The sequence below is a fragment of the Trachypithecus francoisi genome, unplaced genomic scaffold, assembly GCF_009764315.1.
Source record: "Trachypithecus francoisi isolate TF-2019V2 unplaced genomic scaffold, Tfra_2.0 Lachesis_group4, whole genome shotgun sequence".
Classification (NCBI taxonomy): domain Eukaryota; kingdom Metazoa; phylum Chordata; class Mammalia; order Primates; family Cercopithecidae; genus Trachypithecus; species Trachypithecus francoisi.
In genome coordinates, this window is record NW_022681469.1 from 2722676 (window position 1) to 2730426 (window position 7751).

Sequence of the window (7751 nt, forward strand, 5' to 3'; positions counted from 1 at the left end):
TGTGAGCAAGGACAGAAAAAGCAGAGAGACCAGTCCTTAGAAGGATTGGTGAATGGCAAGGCAGTGAAAGATGAAGAATTTACTGATACTAGAGATAATTTCTTCATGGGGAATTTAATATTAGATTAAAATCTATGCTTTTTCCTCTCCCTTTGCAGCTTATATAAACCAGACTTGACTGTATGGTAGTCACTCATTAAAAGAAAGCTGGGCATAGATGTAGGTGAAGACAAAATTCAGCATGCTTAGAGTTTTTATTAACTGGTTTATTAATTTATCCATCTATTTATCAAATGACCATTAAGAACCTCCTATGTATTGAAATCACAATGCCTAGCATACAGTAGGTGCTTAATCAGTGGTGGATATTATTATTTCTATCATTTCTATAGTAATATAAATACTAATGAAAACAACCCTATGCTGAAAAATGCTGAAGCAAATTAGGTTTCATCTTTGCAGAGCTTAAAGTTTGGCAGGAGTACCGTGATCAGCCAGGAAGATAGAAAGCATGCTCGTATTTGTAGACATTTACTTGAGTCTTGATTTTTTTAATCCATGCTGACAATCTCTGCCTTTTAATTGGTGTCTTTAGACCATTTACATTTAATGTGATTTTTTATCTAGCTGGGTTAATATTTACCATGTTTGCAACTGTTTTCTATTTGTTGAACTTTTCCCCTTCCCCCCTTTTACTGAGTTCTCTGGCTTTAATTAAGAATTTTATATGATCTCTCTTTCTCTCCTCTTTTGGCTTATCAGTTATACTTATATCTAAATATTTTCTTAGTGGTTACCCCACAGTTTGCAATATACATTTACAACTACTTTAAGTTCACTTTCAAATAACAATATATAGTTCACGTGTAGTGCAGGTAGGTACCTTATAACAAAATATTCTCAATCCCTTCTGCCCATCTCTTATAATGTTGCTGTCGTTCATTTTACTTATCCATATACTATAATCAGCCAATACATTATTACTATTGTTGCAATGAAAAAATAGTTACTGATAAGATTAAGGATAAAAAAAAGTTTCCCTTCATGTATTCCTTCTGTGATACTCTTCTTTTCGTTAAGTAGATCAGAGCTTCTGCCCTATATTACTTTCCTTCGGTGAGAAAGGGAGCCAGAGGAGGCTGGAGATGGGTAGTTGTCCTCCCTGCAGGTGGGAGGTGAGATAAGTCCCTGGTAAAGTCTTTTCCCTGCAGAAGAGGGCATTGTGATGGAGAATGCTCTTGGCGTCCTTCAAAATGATCCCTTTCCCTTCTCCCTGCCTCAAACACAAGGGATTTTTTTCTTGGCTCTTTATTTGAGAACCTGGTGGGGTTCCTGGAGGTAAAACCATGACAGTGTGGGCCCCCGCTAAGGTTGGGCCAGGAATTTCTCACTCTCAAACTGGGCCATGTGCAGCCTCCAGAGGTTCATCCAAATCACCATCTAATATTCCTGCCAGCTTGTGGCTCCTGCCCTCAGCCCCGGGTGAGCTGACTCCGGTGGTGGTTCTCCGTGTATTGTCTCTCCAGTTCTCGGAGCAGCAGTTTTCCCTATGACCTCAGTTCTTCAATGGATCCATAAAAGGTCCTTGATTTTCAGGTTGTTCGGTTTTTTCCTTGTGTTAAGGACAAGAGGGAGATCTAAGCTTTTTACATATTGGAGTAATAACAACTACTAAGTAGTTAAGAAATTGTATTAAAGTTCCTCATCTTTGTTTTACATACACTTTAATACTTTTAAAATATTTTCTAAAGCTTTAAGCTAGGAAGTTTGTTAAGCTATCGCAAATATTACCATTTTTAAAATTAATTTTTGCAGAAAAAGGGTGTTAATATTATTTTTCTATAAAATACTACCACATCATTCCAGCTCTGGGAGTATCACTTAAGAACATAATTTTACAGAGTAAGGCTTTCTGCATAAATATATATATTGTAATAATATGTCTAGAATGTCTTTTGGGATTATAATCTAAATCATTTGTCATTTATCTTACGCTTAATCTATGCTGTAAATTATCTTCTGTGATGTCTCATTAGTCAACTAGGTTTGTGAACTCCTGATGATGCGGAGCTGACTTATACCCCTTTAAATCTGACACCCCCTGACCCCCACCCAAAAATCTCAGCACACTTGTGTTTTTAGTCAACAGAGATTTGTGCCCTTGGTTCTGGACGATATGAAGATGAATAAGAAAGAAATGGCCTCACCCCCATGGGACTTAGATTACAGTGGAGGAGACAGACTTTACTTCCAAAACTGTGCGAACCATTTTTAATTAAGATGGAATAAACACCAGGAAGGAAAATACCGTTTGCAAAATTTAATAGTACAGGGTGACTTCCCACCGAGGAGGTCCACAGAATTTATTGATTTCTCCAGAATGAGCCCTGAGGACGCGTTTGCTTGTGTAGCAGGTGTAATTTTCAAATTCACCTCAGCCTGACTCCCGTTGTCACCACAGGATACAGGTGACATTTTCAGAAAGAAACTTTTCTGTCCTTACTAGCAAGTGTTTCAGCCCGTGTGCCAGCCACTGATGTCACCACAAAATCTGATATCCATTTCGTAGACTCTCAGAAATGTGCTGCGGGTGCAGTGTGGTTTCTATGAGTGTTATTAGGGGTTGTGCGGTTGAATTCCATTTCACCTTTCCAGAAAAATATCCTCACAGTAAGTGATCCCTGCAAAGCAGAGCGCTGGGAACTTGGCTTTGGCATTGTCAAGCGTGGTCATGACAGTGTCGTTTGCTCCTGTTACCGTGAGCATTTGTGTTTTACTGCAAATACTCCAGATCGAAATAATAGGGATCTGGAGGTTTTGAAAAATCAGAAGAAAAAACATGATGTTTTGCTTGTGTTTCTGATTTTTAAAAGTGTACATCAGTGTAATAAAAATTAGTTTAACCACTGTACGTTTTGCCACTAACGTGTGACCAGGCTGCTAATAAGAGATGTTTGAAAGGTAGCTTTTCATTTTCCCTCTTCCATGCGTGTGTAGACTTAGCCTACAGCTAGAGGTGGGGCACTTGCTTCTGCCTCCAACTCATGGGTCATGTACAAGGTCCTTTCTGGCTCCTGACCTTTGGAAGTAACCATCCTCAGCACTGAATACTTTTTAAAACAGTTTATAAGCATTGTCATGTAATTGTGCTTTTTACACCAATTCTGTGAGGTGTGATGCAGGTGAATGTTTCTGTGGAGTGGGCTGGCAAGATGTTACTGTTCCCACAGATGAGGAGCCTGAGAATTACTGAAAATGCTCACCAGGAAGTCTTCTGTAGAAAATAAGTGGGAGAAGCTGGGTGCAGCGGCTCATGCCTGTAATCCCAGCACTTTGGGAGGCCGAGGTGGGCGGATCACCTGAGGTCAGGAGTTCGAGAGCAGCCTGGCCAACATGGTGAAACCCCATCTCTACTGAAAATACAAAAATTACCCAAGTGTGGTGGCATGCACCTGTAATCCCAGCTACTCAGGAGGCTGAGACAGGAGAATCACTTGAACCGGGGAGGCAGAGGTCTCAGTGAGCCAAGATTGCACCACTGCACTCCAGCCTGGGTGACAGAGCAAGACTCTGCCTCAAAAAAAAAAAAAAAAAAAAAAAAGTAGGAGAGCTGAACTCGAATGTATATCTGTGAATTCAAGGACTGTGTGTGTGTGTGTTTGTGTGTTGTACCCATTCCATCTCATTCCTGCACCTCGTCACAAACCAAAAACCCACAGGGCCCAGCAGGTGGTGCCTGTGAGTGAGCTGGCTGTGAGGCAATGGAGAATGGCAAGGCTTGTGTAGAAGTGGAGAGTCCCCACACCATCTAAGGGCATTCAATATGAATTTTCAAAATTCTATGGTTGCTGCAAAGCACCCCTGCTGAGGTATTTTCCTGGAAGCCGCCTTATGTAAAAAGTTGGGAAAGCAGCGGCCTGGGCCTAGGGCTTCCGTGTTCATTGCAGCACGGTTCCCAGTAGCCAAGATATGTGTCCAGCGGATAAAAAAGATGTGTGTGAGAGAGACATACACACACACATATACATACATACAAAAACACAAAATGGAGTATTACTCAGCTACGAAAAGAAGGAAAGTCTGTCATTTATGACAACCTGGGTGAACTTGGGGGACATTAAGTGGAATGAGCCAGGTACAGAAGGACAAATTCTGCATATTCTCACTTAGATGTGGAATCTAAAAAAGTTGAACTCACGGCCGGGCGCGGTGGCTCACGCCTGTAATCCCAGCACTTTGGGAGGCCGAGGCGGGCGGATCACAAGGTCAGGAGATCGAGACCATGGTGAAACCCCGTCTCTACTAAAAATACAAAAAAATTAGCCGGGCGCGGTTGCGGGCGCCTGTAGTCCCAGCTACTCGGGAGGCTGAGGCAGGAGAATGGCGTGAACCCGGGAGGCGGAGCTTGCAGTGAGCCAAGATCGCGCCACTGCACTCCAGCCTGGGCGGCAGAGCGAGACTCTGCCTCAAAAAAAAAAAAAAAAAAAAAAAAAAAGTTGAACTCACAGAAGCAGAGAGAAGAACGGTGGTTACCAAGACAAAATCTTGATATCTTGGTTCTTAGAAATGCAAGATATTCACTTAGACTGTCATGATGTGGTTAAAATGGGTGAAGATGCTGCGTGCCACAGGGAGAGGCAACAAGACTTAGAAATGTGTACGATATATATGTAAATGTATATATTTTAGATGGAGTCTCTGTCGCCCAGGCTGGAGTGCAGTGGCACGATCCCGGCTCAGTGCAACCTCTGCCTCCCAGGTTCAAGTGATTCTCCTGCCTCAGCCTCCCGAGTAGCTAGGATCACAGGCATACGCCACCAAGTCCAGCTGATTTTTGTATTTTTAGTAGAGCCGGGGTTTCACCATGTTGGCCAGGATGGTCTCGATCTCCTGACCTCGTGATCTGCCCACCTCAGCCTCCCAAAGTGCTGGGATTACAGGCGTGAGCCACCTTGCCCGGCCATAATTTTTTAAAAGATTAAAAAATTACAGTTGTTTATAGAGCATTACTTATTGAAATACCAGTGAGCACCGTCTCCTTCTCTTTCTCTCTCTCTCTCTATTTACGTTAATATTAAAGTTCCGGCCGGGCACAGTGGCTCAGGCCTGTAATCCCGCACTTTGGGAGGCTGAGGTGGGCGGATCACCTGAGGTCAGGAATTTGAGACCAGCCTGACCAACGTGGAGAAACTCCATCTCTACTGAAAATACGAAATTAGCCAGACGTGGTAGCGCATGTCTGTAATCCCAGCTACTTGGGAGGCTGAGGCAGGAGAATCGTTTGAACCTGGGAGGCGGAGGTTGTGGTAAGCTGAGGTCACGCCATTGCACTCCAACCTGGGCAACAAGAGTGAAACTTCTTCTCAAAACAAACAAACACACAAACACACTGAAGCTCCACGCTTTCAGTTAACTATGTGTGGGCATGGTCTTTGGGCCCCACAGAGAGTGCAGCTGTGCACACAGTTCTCTGTTTGGCTCCACGTCTTACCTTCCTAATGGATGAATCTAAGTCTGGAGTTTAATGGAGATCAAGCATCCAGATGACACACAGTATCAATAAACAGTATGCAGAGACTGTGTAAGGAAATGCTCCTTTTTACAAATAAAAGATAATCTATTTGGATGATTCTGTAACTTTACCATTAAAAGATGGAGTTACAAGAAACAGTAGCATTTTGTGTTATAACAACACAAAACTGGCTGGCTTTTTCTCAGCCTCTGTTGGGCATCGTAATGTGTGAGTATTCACATTTCATCGAGTTTTAACTTATTCTGTTGAGACTATCATGGAATTAATTTCTTCCTCACTTTCTGATGTTCTATCATTTTTTCACCTTTGCATTATTCCCCTGGACTCTCCTGATGTCAGAGGAGCACACGCCGAGATGCTTCCATGCCACCCCAGGGCCTCGGCTGTCTGCCTCCATCCTCGCCCTGCCTGAGACTTTCTGCCTTCTGGTCTTTCTTCCTTTCTTCCATCTACACAGGCGTGCTGGGTAGATGCGCCTTCCTGTCTCCACCTGAGGTCCCTCCAGCTGCAACACTGTCTCGATGGCCAAACTTCCACAAAGCATTGCCTTCCTTCCCGTCTCCCACAGACGCTTCGCCATGCCCCGGCCCCCAGCTCCCCTCCTCCTCTGTCCACAGCTACTGCTCATGGACTACAAGATGCCAAGTCTACATTTTGGATTTCGACTGTCTTGAGCTTGCCTCTCACATCTGTGGTTACCTCCTGGACGTCACTGCGTACCCTGCAGCATCTCAAACTCATTTCACTTCCTTCGAAATATCCCCTGATGCTTCTTTCAGGGAATCCTCTGTCCAGTTACACGGATTGCTATGGCTGACACCCATCCCTCACCACGTACCAGCTGTAGCCTTGGGAACTACACTGGATGCGTCTGGGCCTTAGTTTCCCCATTTGTAAAGTGATGATTAAAAATCATACCCATTTCATAGGGCTCTGGTGAAAAATTCAGCATATTAATAGATGTAAAGCCTATTGAAGAAGACTTGGCATGTTGAAAGGGTTCAGCACGTTGTTATCATGCAGTTTTGATTCTGGTTTTACAAAAGTAGTTCATACTATGCTATTTTTTTTTTCTTTGAGACAGAATCTTGCTCCATCACCCTCCGGGGTTCAAGTAATTCTTGTACCTCAGCCCCTTGAGTAGCTGAGATGACAGGCATGTGCCACCACGTCGGCTCATTTCTGAATTTTTTGTAGAGATGGGGTTTCACCATGTTGGCCAGCCTGGTCTCAAACTCCTGGGCTCAAGCGAGCCACCCACCTCGGCTTCCCAAAGAGCTGGGATTGCAGGCGTGAGCCACCGTGCCTGGCCTTATGCGATCTTTTTAAATCCAGTATTTTGTGGATGTCTTTTCAGGTCATGTTACCTGTTTTTCAAAATGTCTGTCCAGTGTTGCATCGTAGAGACACCTGTGAGATGCTCTCGCTGTGTGCCAATGACACTCCTCTGACTTCCTCCTCATCCTCGGGCCATCCTTGTCCAAGGGTCCTTTGTGGGGTCTTGGTTTTGGGTCTCTCCTGGAGGGACCTTCTGGTTGTTCAGGGTTTTGTTTCAGACCTTCTTCCTTTTTCTCTTTATGTAATTCCTTGTTTGTGAGCTCATCCTGCCACCCTGATGTTAACATACACTGATGTCTCCAAAATCCGTATGTCAGCGGAGCTCTCTCCCCACCGGCTCTGGTCATCTGTGCTTGAATGTTTTCAAGGCACTTCAACTTCTACAAGTCATTTTCTCCCAGGCACGACACCTCATCCCTCTGGCTTTCCAGCAGAAGTTCAGGTATCACACTTGATTTCTCTCCTGCCCCTCTCCCCGCACCACTCACAGACATGCCACCACCCCGTGGACTCGCCTCTGAACTTGTCACAAGTCCCTCTCATGCTCACCGCCTTGGCCTGTGCCCTCTCACATGGTGGCTGCCCAGCTGGTCCCTCATAATCCTTCCTCACCCTGCAGGCACGCAGACTCCCCTCCGAAAAACCGGGCCATGTCTTTTCTTTCCTTAAAACCCTTCAAAATCTCCTTGGCACACCTAATGCTCACAGCTCTTGGGCTCTGGCTCCACAGAACCCTCCAGTTTGTGTTTGGCCATTTCCTGTCATGGAACTCTCTTCCGTTTCTCAGTCTCTGGGCGGCTCTCACCTCTGGGTCTTCATGTGTATTGTTCTCGGACTGGATCCCTCTTCCTCTAGCAAGCAGGGGAGCAGATTCTTGGCA